At 61.1% G+C, this 13,716-nt stretch overlaps 1 protein-coding gene across 1 annotated transcript in view; it reads left to right on the top strand.

The window, feature by feature from the left end:
• bgnb (biglycan b) overlaps positions 1–13,716 on the top strand; it is a 235,745-nt gene that overhangs the window by 100,150 nt on the left and 121,879 nt on the right. The window lies entirely within an intron of this gene.

Below are 13,716 nucleotides of genomic sequence, written 5' to 3'. Positions count from 1 at the left end.
ACCTGGGCACAGAACTTGGAAGAGAACCTGGAGGAGAACGACAGGAGGAGCGACCTGGGCACAGAACGTGGAGGAGAACCTGGAGGAGAACGACAGGAGGAGCGACCTGGGCACAGAACGTGGAGGAGAACCTGGAGGAGAACGACAGGAGGAGCGACCTGGGAACAGAACGTGTAGGAGAACCTGGAGGAGAACGACAGGAGGAGCGACCTGGGCACAGAACTTGGAGGAGAACCTGGAGGAGAACGACAGGAGGGGCCGCCTGGGGGCAGAACGACAGGAGGGGCCACCTGGGCGGAGAACTTGGAGAACCTGGAGGAGAACGACAGGAGGAGCAACCTGGGCACAGAACGTGGAGGAGAACCTGGAGGACAACGACAGGAGGAGCCACCTGGGGGCAGAACTTGGAGGAGATCCTGGAGGAGAACGAGAGGAGGGGCCACCTGGGCGGAGAACTTGGAGAACCTGGAGGAGAACGACAGGAGGAGCGACCTGGGCGGAGAACCTGGCAGAGAACAACAGGAGGGGCCACCTGGGCACAGAACTTGGAGGAGAACCTGGAGGAGAACGAAAGGAGGAGCAACCTGTGCGCAGAACGTGGAGGAGAACCTGGAGGAGAACGACAGGAGGAGCCACCTGGGGGCAGAACTTGGAGGAGAACCTGGAGGAGAACGACAGGAGGAGCGATCTGGGCACAGAACGTGGAGGAGAACCTGGGGGAGAACGACAGGAGGAGCAACCTGGGCACAGAACGTGGAGGAGAACCTGGAGGAGAACGACAGGAGGAGCGACCTGGGCACAGAACGTGGAGGAGAACCTGGAGGAGAACGACAGGAGGAGCCCCCTGGGGGCAGAACTTGGAGGAGATCCTGGAGAACGACAGGAGGGGCTACCTGGGCACAGAACGTGGAGGAGAACCTGGAGGAGAACGACAGGAGGAGCGACCTGGGCACAGAACGTGGAGGAGATCCTGGAGGAGAACGACAGGAGGGGCGACCTGGGCACAGAACGTGGAGGAGAACCAGGAAGAGAACGACAGGAGGGGCCACCTCGGGGCAGAACTTGGAGGAGATCCTCCAGGATCCTCCAGGAGAACGAAAGGAGGGGCCACCTGGGCGGAGAACTTGGAGAACCTGGAGGAGAAGGACAGGAGGAGCGACCTGGGCGGAGAACCTGGCGGAGAAAAACAGGAGGGGCCACCTGGGAACAGAACTTGGAAGAGAACCTGGAGGAGAACGACAGGAGGAGCGACCTGGGCACAGAACGTGGAGGAGAACCTGGAGGAGAACGACAGGAGGAGCGACCTGGGCACAGAACGTGGAGGAGAACCTGGAGGAGAACGACAGGAGGAGCGACCTGGGCACAGAACGTGGAGGAGAACCTGGAGGAGAACGACAGGAGGAGCGACCTGGGCACAGAACTTGGAGGAGAACCTGGAGGAGAACGACAGGAGGGGCCACCTGGGCGGAGAACTTGGAGAACCTGGGGGAGAACGACAGGAGGAGCGACCTGGGCGGAGAACGTGGAGGAGAACGATAGGAGGGACAACCTGTGCGCAGCATCTGGAGGAGAACCTGGAGGAGAACGACAGGAGGAGCGACCTGGGCACAGAACGTGGAGGAGATCCTGGAGGAGAACGACAGGAGGAGCCACCTGGGGGCAGAACTTGGAGGAGATCCTGGAGAACGACAGGAGGGTCCACCTGGGCACAGAACGTGGAGGAGAACCTGGAGGAGAACGACAGGAGGAGCGACCTGGGCACAGAACGTGGAGGAGAACCAGGAAGAGAACGACAGGAGGGGCCACCTCGGGGCAGAACTTGGAGGAGATCCTGGAGGAGAACGACAGGAGGGGCCATGTGGGCGGAGAACTTGGAGAACCTGGAGGAGAAAGACAGGAGGAGCGACCTGGGCGGAGAACCTGGCAGAGAACAACAGGAGGGGCCACCTGGGCACAGAACTTGGAGGAGAACCTGGAGGAGAACGACAGGAGGAGAAACCTGTGCGCAGAACGTGGAGGAGAACCTGGAGGAGAACGACAGGAGGAGCCACCTGGGGGCAGAACTTGGAGGAGAACCTGGAGGAAAACGACAGGAGGAACGATCTGGGCACAGAACGTGGAGGAGAACCTGGAGGAGAACGACAGGAGGAGCAACCTGGGCGCAGAACGTGGAGGAGAACCTGGAGGAGAACGACAGGAGGAGCCACCTGGGGGCAGAACGACAGGAGGGGCCACCTGGGCGGAGAACTTGGAGAACCTGGAGGAGAAAGACAGGAGGAGCGACCTGGGCGGAGAACGTGGAGGAGAACGATAGGAGGGGCAACCTGTGCGCAGCATCTGGAGGAGAACCTGGAGGAGAACGACAGGAGGAGCGACCTGGGCACAGAACGTGGAGGAGATCCTGGAGGAGAACGACAGGAGGGGCCACCTGGGCGAAGAACTTGGAGAACCTGGAGAAGAACGACAGGAGGAGCGACCTGGGCGGAGAACCTGGCAGAGAACAACAGGAGGCGCCACCTGGGCAAAGAACTTGGAGGAGAACCTGGAGGAGAACGACAGGAGGAGCAACCTGGGCGCAGAATGTGGAGGAGAAGCTGGAGGAGAACGACAGGAGCAGCAACCTGGGCGCAGAACGTGGAGGAGAACCTGGAGGAGAACGACAGGAGGAGCGACCTGGGCGGAGAACCTGGCGGAAAACAACAGGAGGGGCCACCTGGGCACAGAACTTGGAAGAGAACCTGGAGAAGAACGACAGGAGGAGCAACCTGGGCGCAGAACGTGGAGGAGAACCTGGAGGAGAACGATAGGAGGAGCAACCTGGGCGCAGAACGTGGAGGAGAACGACAGGAGGAGCCACCTGGGGGATGAACTTGGTGGAGAACCTGGCGGAGAACGACAGGAGGGGCCACCTGGGCACAGAACTTGGAAGAGAACCTGGAGGAGAACGACAGGAGGAGCAACCTGGGCACAGAACGTGGAGGAGAACCTGGAGGAGAACGACAGGAGGAGCAACTTGGGCGCAGAACGTGGAGGAGAACCTGGAGGAGAACGACAGGAGGAGCCACCTGGGGGCAGAACGTGGAGGAGAACCTGGAGGAGAACGACAGGAGGAGCGACCTGGGAACAGAACGTGTAGGAGAACCTGGAGGAGAACGACAGGAGGAGCGACCTGGGCACAGAACTTGGAGGAGAACCTGGAGGAGAACGACAGGAGGGGCCACCTGGGCGGAGAACTTGGAGAACATGGAGGAGAACGACAGGAGGAGCCACCTGGGGGCAGAACGACAGGAGGGGCCACCTGGGCGGAGAACTTGGAGAACCTGGAGGAGAACGACAGGAGGAGCAACCTGGGCACAGAACGTGGAGGAGAACCTGGAGGACAACGACAGGAGGAGCCACCTGGGCGGAGAACTTGGAGAACCTGGAGGAGAACGACAGGAGGAGCGACCTGGGCACAGAACGTGGAGGAGATCCTGGAGAAGAACGACAGGAGGAGCCACCTGGGGGCAGAACTTGGAGGAGATCCTGGAGAACGACAGGAGGGTCCACCTGGGCACAGAACGTGGAGGAGAACCTGGAGGAGAACGACAGGAGGAGCGACCTGGGCACAGAACGTGGTGGAGATCCTGGAGGAGAACGACAGGAGGGGCCACCTGGGCACAGAACGTGGAGGAGATCCTGGAGGAGAACGACAGGAGGAGCCACCTGGGGGCAGAACTTGGAGGAGATCCTGGAGAACGACAGGAGGGGCCACCTGGGCACAGAACGTGGAGGAGAACCTGGAGGAGAACGACAGGAGGAGCGACCTGGGCACAGAACGTGGAGGAGATCCTGGAGGAGAACGACAGGAGGGGCCACCTGGGCACAGAACGTGGAGGAGAACCAGGAAGAGAACGACAGGAGGGGCCACCTCGGGGCAGAACTTGGAGGAGATCCTGGAGGAGAACGAAAGGAGGGGCCACCTGGGCGGAGAACTTGGAGAACCTGGAGGAGAAGGACAGGAGGAGCGACCTGGGCGGAGAACCTGGCAGAGAACAACAGGAGGGGCCACCTGGGCACAGAACTTGGAGGAGAACCTGGAGGAGAACGACAGGAGGAGCGACCTGGGCACAGAACGTGGAGGAGAACCTGGAGGAGAACGACAGGAGGAGCGACCTGGGCACAGAATGTGGAGGAGAACCTGGAGGAGAACGACAGGAGGAGCGACCTGGGCACAGAACGTGTAGGAGAACCTGGAGGAGAACGACAGGAGGAGCGACCTGGGCACAGAACTTGGAGGAGAACGACAGGAGGGGCCACCTGGGCGGAGAACTTGGAGAACATGGAGGAGAACGACAGGAGTAGCCACCTGGGGGCAGAACGACAGGAGGGGCCACCTGGGCGGAGAACTTGGAGAACCTGGAGGAGAACGACAGGAGGAGCAACCTGGGCACAGAACGTGGAGGAGAACCTGGAGGACAACGACAGGAGGAGCCACCTGGGGGCAGAACTTGGAGGAGATCCTGGAGGAGAACGACAGGAGGGGCCACCTGGGCGGAGAACTTGGAGAACCTGGAGGAGAACGACAGGAGGAGCGACCTGGGGGCAGAACGACAGGAGGGGCCACCTGGGCGGAGAACTTGGAGAACCTGGAGGAGAACGACAGGAGGAGGGACCTGGGCGGAGAACGTGGAGGAGAACGATAGGAGGGGCAACCTGTGTGCAGCATCTGGAGGAGAACCTGGAGGAGAACGACAGGAGGAGCGACCTGGGCGGAGAACCTGGCAAAGAACAACAGGAGGGGCCACCTGGGCACAGAACTTGGAGGAGAACCTGGAGGAGAACGACAGGAGGAGCGACCTGGGCACAGAACGTGGAGGACAACCTCGAGGAGAACCTGGAGGAGAACGAAAGGAGGAGCGACCTGGGCACAGAACTTGGAGGAGAACCTGGAGGAGAACGACAGGAGGGACCACCTGGGCGGAGAACTTGGAGAACATGGAGGAGAACGACAGGAGGAGCCACCTGGGGGCAGAACGACAGGAGGGGCCACCTGGGCGGAGAACTTGGAGAACATGGAGGAGAACGACAGGAGGAGCCACCTGGGGGCAGAACGACAGGAGGGGCCACCTGGGCGGAGAACTTGGAGAACCTGGAGGAGAACGACAGGAGGGGCCACCTGGGCACAGAACGTGGAGGAGAACCTGGAGGAGAACGAAAGGAGGAGCGACCTGGGCACAGAACTTGGAGGAGAACCTGGAGGAGAACGACAGGAGGGGCCACCTGGGCGGAGAACTTGGAGAACATGGAGGAGAACGACAGGAGGAGCCACCTGGGGGCAGAACGACAGGAGGGGCCACCTGGGCGGAGAACTTGGAGAACATGGAGGAGAACGACAGGAGGAGCCACCTGGGGGCAGAACGACAGGAGGGGCCACCTGGGCGGAGAACTTGGAGAACCTGGAGGAGAACGACAGGAGGAGCAACCTGGGCACAGAACGTGGAGGAGAACCTGGAGGAGAACGACAGGAGGAGCCACCTGGGGGCAGAACTTGGAGAAGATCCTGGAGAACGACAGGAGGGGCCACCTCTGCGGAGAACTTGGAGAACCTGGGGGAGAACGACAGGAGGAGCGACCTGGGCGGAGAACGTGGAGGAGAACGATAGGAGGGACAACCTGTGCGCAGCATCTGGAGGAGAACCTGGAGGAGAACGACAGGAGGAGCGACCTGGGCACAGAACGTGGAGGAGATCCTGGAGGAGAACGACAGGAGGAGCCACCTGGGGGCAGAACTTGGAGGAGATCCTGGAGAACGACAGGAGGGTCCACCTGGGCACAGAACGTGGAGGAGAACCTGGAGGAGAACGACAGGAGGAGCGACCTGGGCACAGAACGTGGAGGAGATCCTGGAGGAGAACGACAGGAGGGGCCACCTGGGCACAGAACGTGGAGGAGAACCAGGAAGAGAACGACAGGAGGGGCCACCTCGGGGCAGAACTTGGAGGAGATCCTGGAGGAGAACAACAGGAGGGGCCACCTGGGCACAGAACTTGGAAGAGAACCTGGAGGAGAACGACAGGAGGAGCAACCTGGGAACAGAACGTGGAGGAGAACCAGGAAGAGAACGACAAGAGGGGCCACCTCGGGGCAGAACTTGGAGGAGATCCTGGAGGAGAACGAAAGGAGGGGCCACCTGGGCGGAGAACTTGGAGAACCTGGAGGAGAAGGACAGGAGGAGCGACCTGGGCGGAGAACCTGGCGGAGAACAACAGGAGGGGCCACCTGGGCACAGAACTTGGAAGAGAACCTGGAGGAGAACGACAGGAGGAGCGACCTGGGCACAGAACGTGGAGGAGAACCTGGAGGAGAACGACAGGAGGAGCGACCTGGGCACAGAACGTGGAGGAGAACCTGGAGGAGAACGACAGGAGGAGCGACCTGGGAACAGAACGTGTAGGAGAACCTGGAGGAGAACGACAGGAGGAGCGACCTGGGCACAGAACTTGGAGGAGAACCTGGAGGAGAACGACAGGAGGGGCCACCTGGGCGGAGAACTTGGAGAACATGGAGGAGAACGACAGGAGGAGCCACCTGGGGGCAGAACGACAGGAGGGGCCACCTGGGCGGAGAACTTGGAGAACCTGGAGGAGAACGAAAGGAGGAGCAACCTGTGCGCAGAACGTGGAGGAGAACCTGGAGGAGAACGACAGGAGGAGCCACCTGGGGGCAGAACTTGGAGGAGAACCTGGAGGAGAACGAAAGGAGGAGCAACCTGTGCGCAGAACGTGGAGGAGAACCTGGAGGAGAACGACAGGAGGAGCCACCTGGGGGCAGAACTTGGAGGAGAACCTGGAGGAGAACGACAGGAGGAGCGATCTGGGCACAGAACGTGGAGGAGAACCTGGGGGAGAACGACAGGAGGAGCAACCTGGGCACAGAACGTGGAGGAGAACCTGGAGGAGAACGACAGGAGGAGCGACCTGGGAAGAGAACGTGGAGGAGATCCTGGAGGAGAACGACAGGAGGAGCCCCCTGGGGGCAGAACTTGGAGGAGATCCTGGAGAACGACAGGAGGGGCTACCTGGGCACAGAACGTGGAGGAGAACCTGGAGGAGAACGACAGGAGGAGCGACCTGGGCACAGAACGTGGAGGAGATCCTGGAGGAGAACGACAGGAGGGGCGACCTGGGCACAGAACGTGGAGGAGAACCAGGAAGAGAACGACAGGAGGGGCCACCTCGGGGCAGAACTTGGAGGAGATCCTCCAGGATCCTCCAGGAGAACGAAAGGAGGGGCCACCTGGGCGGAGAACTTGGAGAACCTGGAGGAGAAGGACAGGAGGAGCGACCTGGGCGGAGAACCTGGCGGAGAAAAACAGGAGGGGCCACCTGGGCACAGAACTTGGAAGAGAACCTGGAGGAGAACGACAGGAGGAGCGACCTGGGCACAGAACGTGGAGGAGAACCTGGAGGAGAACGACAGGAGGAGCGACCTGGGCACAGAACGTGGAGGAGAACCTGGAGGAGAACGACAGGAGGAGCGACCTGGGCACAGAACTTGGAGGAGAACCTGGAGGAGAACGACAGGAGGGGCCACCTGGACGGAGAACTTGGAGAACCTGGGGGAGAACGACAGGAGGAGCGACCTGGGCACAGAACGTGGAGGAGATCCTGGAGGAGAACGACAGGAGGAGCCACCTGGGGGCAGAACTTGGAGGAGATCCTGGAGAACGACAGGAGGGTCCACCTGGGCACAGAACGTGGAGGAGAACCTGGAGGAGAACGACAGGAGAAGCGACCTGGGCACAGAACGTGGAGGAGAACCAGGAAGAGAACGACAGGAGGGGCCACCTCGGGGCAGAACTTGGAGGAGATCCTGGAGGAGAACGACAGGAGGGGCCATGTGGGCGGAGAACTTGGAGAACCTGGAGGAGAAAGACAGGAGGAGCGACCTGGGCGGAGAACCTGGCAGAGAACAACAGGAGGGGCCACCTGGGCACAGAACTTGGAGGAGAACCTGGAGGAGAACGACAGGAGGAGAAACCTGTGCGCAGAACGTGGAGGAGAACCTGGAGGAGAACGACAGGAGGAGCCACCTGGGGGCAGAACTTGGAGGAGAACCTGGAGGAAAACGACAGGAGGAACGATCTGGGCACAGAACGTGGAGGAGAACCTGGAGGAGAACGACAGGAGGAGCAACCTGGGCGCAGAACGTGGAGGAGAACCTGGAGGAGAACGACAGGAGGAGCCACCTGGGGGCAGAACGACAGGAGGGGCCACCTGGGCGGAGAACTTGGAGAACCTGGAGGAGAAAGACAGGAGGAGCGACCTGGGCGGAGAACGTGGAGGAGAACGATAGGAGGGGCAACCTGTGCGCAGCATCTGGAGGAGAACCTGGAGGAGAACGACAGGAGGAGCGACCTGGGCACAGAACGTGGAGGAGATCCTGGAGGAGAACGACAGGAGGGGCCACCTGGGCGAAGAACTTGGAGAACCTGGAGAAGAACGACAGGAGGAGCGACCTGGGCGGAGAACCTGGCAGAGAACAACAGGAGGCGCCACCTGGGCAAAGAACTTGGAGGAGAACCTGGAGGAGAACGACAGGAGGAGCAACCTGGGCGCAGAATGTGGAGGAGAACCTGGAGGAGAACGACAGGAGGAGCAACCTGGGCGGAGAACGTGGAGGAGAACCTGGAGGAGAACGACAGGAGGAGCGACCTGGGGGGAGAACCTGGCGGAAAACAACAGGAGGGGCCACCTGGGCACAGAACTTGGAAGAGAACCTGAAGAAGAACGACAGGAGGAGCAACCTGGGCGCAGAACGTGGAGGAGAACCTGGAGGAGAACGATAGGAGGAGCAACCTGGGCGCAGAACGTGGAGGAGAACGACAGGAGGAGCCACCTGGGGGCAGAACTTGGTGGAGAACCTGGCGGAGAACGACAGGAGGGGCCACCTGGGCACAGAACTTGGAAGAGAACCTGGAGGAGAACGACAGGAGGAGCAACCTGGGCACAGAACGTGGAGGAGAACCTGGAGGAGAACGACAGGAGGAGCAACTTGGGCGCAGAACGTGGAGGAGAACCTGGAGGAGAACGACAGGAGGAGCCACCTGGGGGCAGAACGTGGAGGAGAACCTGGAGGAGAACGACAGGAGGAGCGACCTGGGAACAGAACGTGTAGGAGAACCTGGAGGAGAACGACAGGAGGAGCGACCTGGGCACAGAACTTGGAGGAGAACCTGGAGGAGAACGACAGGAGGGGCCACCTGAGCGGAGAACTTGGAGAACATGGAGGAGAACGACAGGAGGAGCCACCTGGGGGCAGAACGACAGGAGGGGCCACCTGGGCGGAGAACTTGGAGAACCTGGAGGAGAACGACAGGAGGAGCCACCTGGGGGCAGAACGTGGAGGAGAACCTGGAGGACAACGACAGGAGGAGCCACCTGGGCGGAGAACTTGGAGAACCTGGAGGAGAACGACAGGAGGAGCGACCTGGGCACAGAACGTGGAGGAGATCCTGGAGAAGAACGACAGGAGGAGCCACCTGGGGGCAGAACTTGGAGGAGATCCTGGAGAACGACAGGAGGGTCCACCTGGGCACAGAACGTGGAGGAGAACCTGGAGGAGAACGACAGGAGGAGCGACCTGGGCACAGAACGTGGAGGAGATCCTGGAGGAGAACGACAGGAGGGGCCACCTGGGCACAGAACGTGGAGGAGAACCAGGAAGAGAACGACAGGAGGGGCCACCTCGGGGCAGAACTTGGAGGAGATCCTGGAGGAGAACAACAGGAGGGGCCACCTGGGCACAGAACTTGGAAGAGAACCTGGAGGAGAACGACAGGAGGAGCAACCTGGGCACAGAACGTGGAGGAGAACCTGGAGGAGAACGACAGGAGGAGCGAACTGGGCACAGAACGTGGAGGAGAACCTGGAGGAGAACGACAGGAGGAGCGACCTGGGCACAGAACGTGGAGGAGATCCTGGAGGAGAACGACAGGAGGAGCCACCTGGGGGCAGAACTTGGAGGAGATCCTGGAGAACGACAGGAGGGGCCACCTGGGCACAGAACGTGGAGGAGAACCTGGAGGAGAACGACAGGAGGAGCGACCTGGGCACAGAACGTGGAGGAGATCCTGGAGGAGAACGACAGGAGGGGCCACCTGGGCACAGAACGTGGAGGAGAACCAGGAAGAGAACGACAGGAGGGGCCACCTCGGGGCAGAACTTGGAGGAGATCCTGGAGGAGAACGAAAGGAGGGGCCACCTGGGCGGAGAACTTGGAGAACCTGGAGGAGAAGGACAGGAGGAGCGACCTGGGCGGAGAACCTGGCAGAGAACAACAGGAGGGGCCACCTGGGCACAGAACTTGGAAGAGAACCTGGAGGAGAACGACAGGAGGAGCGACCTGGGCACAGAACGTGGAGGAGAACCTGGAGGAGAACGACAGGAGGAGCGACCTGGGCACAGAACGTGGAGGAGAACCTGGAGGAGAACGACAGGAGGAGCGACCTGGGCACAGAACGTGTAGGAGAACCTGGAGGAGAACGACAGGAGGAGCGACCTGGGCACAGAACTTGGAGGAGAACCTGGAGGAGCACGACAGGAGGGGCCACCTGGGCGGAGAACTTGGAGAACATGGAGGAGAACGACAGGAGGAGCGACCTGGGGGCAGAACGACAGGAGGGGCCACCTGGGCGGAGAACTTGGAGAACCTGGAGGAGAACGACAGGAGGAGGGACCTGGGCGGAGAACGTGGAGGAGAACGATAGGAGGGGCAACCTGTGTGCAGCATCTGGAGGAGAACCTGGAGGAGAACGACAGGAGGAGCGACCTGGGCGGAGAACCTGGCAAAGAACAACAGGAGGGGCCACCTGGGCACAGAACTTGGAGGAGAACCTGGAGGAGAACGACAGGAGGAGCGACCTGGGCACAGAACGTGGAGGACAACCTCGAGGAGAACCTGGAGGAGAACGAAAGGAGGAGCGACCTGGGCACCGAACTTGGAGGAGAACCTGGAGGAGAACGACAGGAGGGACCACCTGGGCAGAGAACTTGGAGAACATGGAGGAGAACGACAGGAGGAGCCACCTGGGGGCAGAACGACAGGAGGGGCCACCTGGGCGGAGAACTTGGAGAACCTGGAGGAGAACGACAGGAGGAGCAACCTGGGCACAGAACGTGGAGGAGAACCAGGAAGAGAACGACAGGAGGGGCCACCTCGGGGCAGAACTTGGAGGAGATCCTGGAGGAGAACGAAAGGAGGGGCCACCTGGGCGGAGAACTTGGAGAACCTGGAGGAGAAGGACAGGAGGAGCGACCTGGGCGGAGAACCTGGCGGAGAACGACAGGAGGGGCCACCTGGGCACAGAACTTGGAAGAGAACCTGGAGGAGAACGACAGGAGGAGCAACCTGGGCACAGAACGTGGAGGAGAACCTGGAGGAGAACGACAGGAGGAGCGACCTGGGCACAGAACGTGGAGGAGAACCTGGAGGAGAACGACAGGAGGAGCGACCTGGGCACAGAACGTGGAGGAGATCCTGGAGGAGAACGACAGGAGGAGCCACCTGGGGGCAGAACTTGGAGGAGATCCTGGAGAACGACAGGAGGGGCCACCTGGGCACAGAACGTGGAGGAGAACCTGGAGGAGAACGACAGGAGGAGCGACCTGGGCACAGAAAGTGGAGGAGATCCTGGAGGAGAACGACAGGAGGGGCGACCTGGGCACAGAACGTGGAGGAGAACCAGGAAGAGAACGACAGGAGGGGCCACCTCGGGGCAGAACTTGGAGGAGATCCTGGAGGAGAACGAAAGGAGGGGCCACCTGGGCGGAGAACTTGGAGAACCTGGAGGAGAAGGACAGGAGGAGCGACCTGGGCGGAGAACCTGGCGGAGAACAACAGGAGGGGCCACCTGGGCACAGAACTTGGAAGAGAACCTGGAGGAGAACGACAGGAGGAGCGACCTGGGCACAGAACGTGGAGGAGAACCTGGAGGAGAACGACAGGAGGAGCGACCTGGGCACAGAACGTGGAGGAGAACCTGGAGGAGAACGACAGGAGGAGCGACCTGGGCACAGAACGTGGAGGAGAACCTGGAGGAGAACGACAGGAGGGGCCACCTGGGCACAGAACTTGGAGAACATGGAGAAGAAAGACAGGAGGGGCCACCTGGGCGGAGAACTTGGAGAACCTGGAGGAGAACGACAGGAGGAGCAACCTGGGCACAGAACGTGGAGGAGAACCTGGAGGAGAACGACAGGAGGAGCCACCTGGGGGCAGAACTTGGAGGAGATCCTGGAGGAGAACGACAGGAGGGGCCATCTGGGCGGAGAACTTGGAGAACCTGGAGGAGAAAGACAGGAGGAGCGACCTGGGCGGAGAACCTGGCAGAGAACAACAGGAGGGGCCACCTGGGCACAGAACTTGGAGGAGAACCTGGAGGAGAACGACAGGAGGAGAAACCTGTGCGCAGAACGTGGAGGAGAACCTGGAGGAGAACGACAGGAGGAGCCACCTGGGGGCAGAACTTGGAGGAGAACCTGGAGGAGAACGACAGGAGGAGCGATCTGGGCACAGAACGTGGAGGAGAACCTGGAGTAGAACGACAGGAGGAGCAACCTGGGCGCAGAACGTGGAGGAGAACCTGGAGGAGAACGACAGGAGGAGCCACCTGGGGGCAGAACGACAGGAGGGGCCACCTGGGCGGAGAACTTGGAGAACCTGGAGGAGAAAGACAGGAGGAGCGACCTGGGCGGAGAACGTGGAGGAGAACGATAGGAGGGGCAACCTGTGCGCAGAACGTGGAGGAGAACGACAGGAGGAGCCACCTGGGGGCAGAACTTGGTGGAGAACCTGGCGGAGAACGACAGGAGGGGCCACCTGGGCACAGAACTTGGAAGAGAACCTGGAGGAGAACGACAGGAGGAGCAACCTGGGCACAGAACGTGGAGGAGAACCTGGAGGAGAACGACAGGAGGAGCAACTTGGGCGCAGAACCTGGAGGAGAACCTGGAGGAGAACGACAGGAGGAGCCACCTGGGGGCAGAACGTGGAGGAGAACCTGGAGGAGAACGACAGGAGGAGCAACCTGGGCACAGAACGTGGAGGAGAACCTGGAGGAGAACGACAGGAGGAGCCACCTGGGGGCAGAACTTGGAGGAGAATCTGGCGGAGAACAACAGGAGGGTCCACCTGGGCACAGAACTTGGAAGAGAACCTGGAGGAGAACGACAGGAAGAGCAACCTGGGCACAGAACGTGGAGGAGAACCTGGAGGAGAACGACAGGAGGAGCAACCTGGGCACAGAACGTGAAGAAGAACCTGGAGGAGAACGAAAGGAGGAGCCACCTGGGGGCAGAACTTGGAGGAGAACCTGGAGGAGAACGACAGGAGGAGCGACCTGGGCACAGAACGTGGAGGAGAACCTGGAGGAGAACGACAGGAGGAGCGACCTGGGCACAGAACTTGGAGGAGAACCTGGAGGAGAACGACAGGAGGGGCCACCTGGGCGGAGAATTTGGAGAACATGGAGGAGAACGACAGGAGGAGCCACCTGGGGGCAGAACGACAGGAGGGGCCACCTGGGCGGAGAACTTGGAGAACCTGGAGGAGAACGACAGGAGGAGCAACCTGGGCACAGAACGTGGAGGAGAACCTGGAGGAGAACGACAGGAGGAGCCACCTCGGGGCAGAACTTGGAGGAGATCCTGGAGAACGACAGGAGGGGCCGCCTCT

The sequence above is a fragment of the Amphiprion ocellaris genome, chromosome 8 (assembly GCF_022539595.1).
Source record: "Amphiprion ocellaris isolate individual 3 ecotype Okinawa chromosome 8, ASM2253959v1, whole genome shotgun sequence".
In the NCBI taxonomy this organism is placed as follows: Eukaryota; Metazoa; Chordata; class Actinopteri; family Pomacentridae; genus Amphiprion; species Amphiprion ocellaris.
This window is presented reverse-complemented; position numbering and strand designations above follow the sequence as displayed.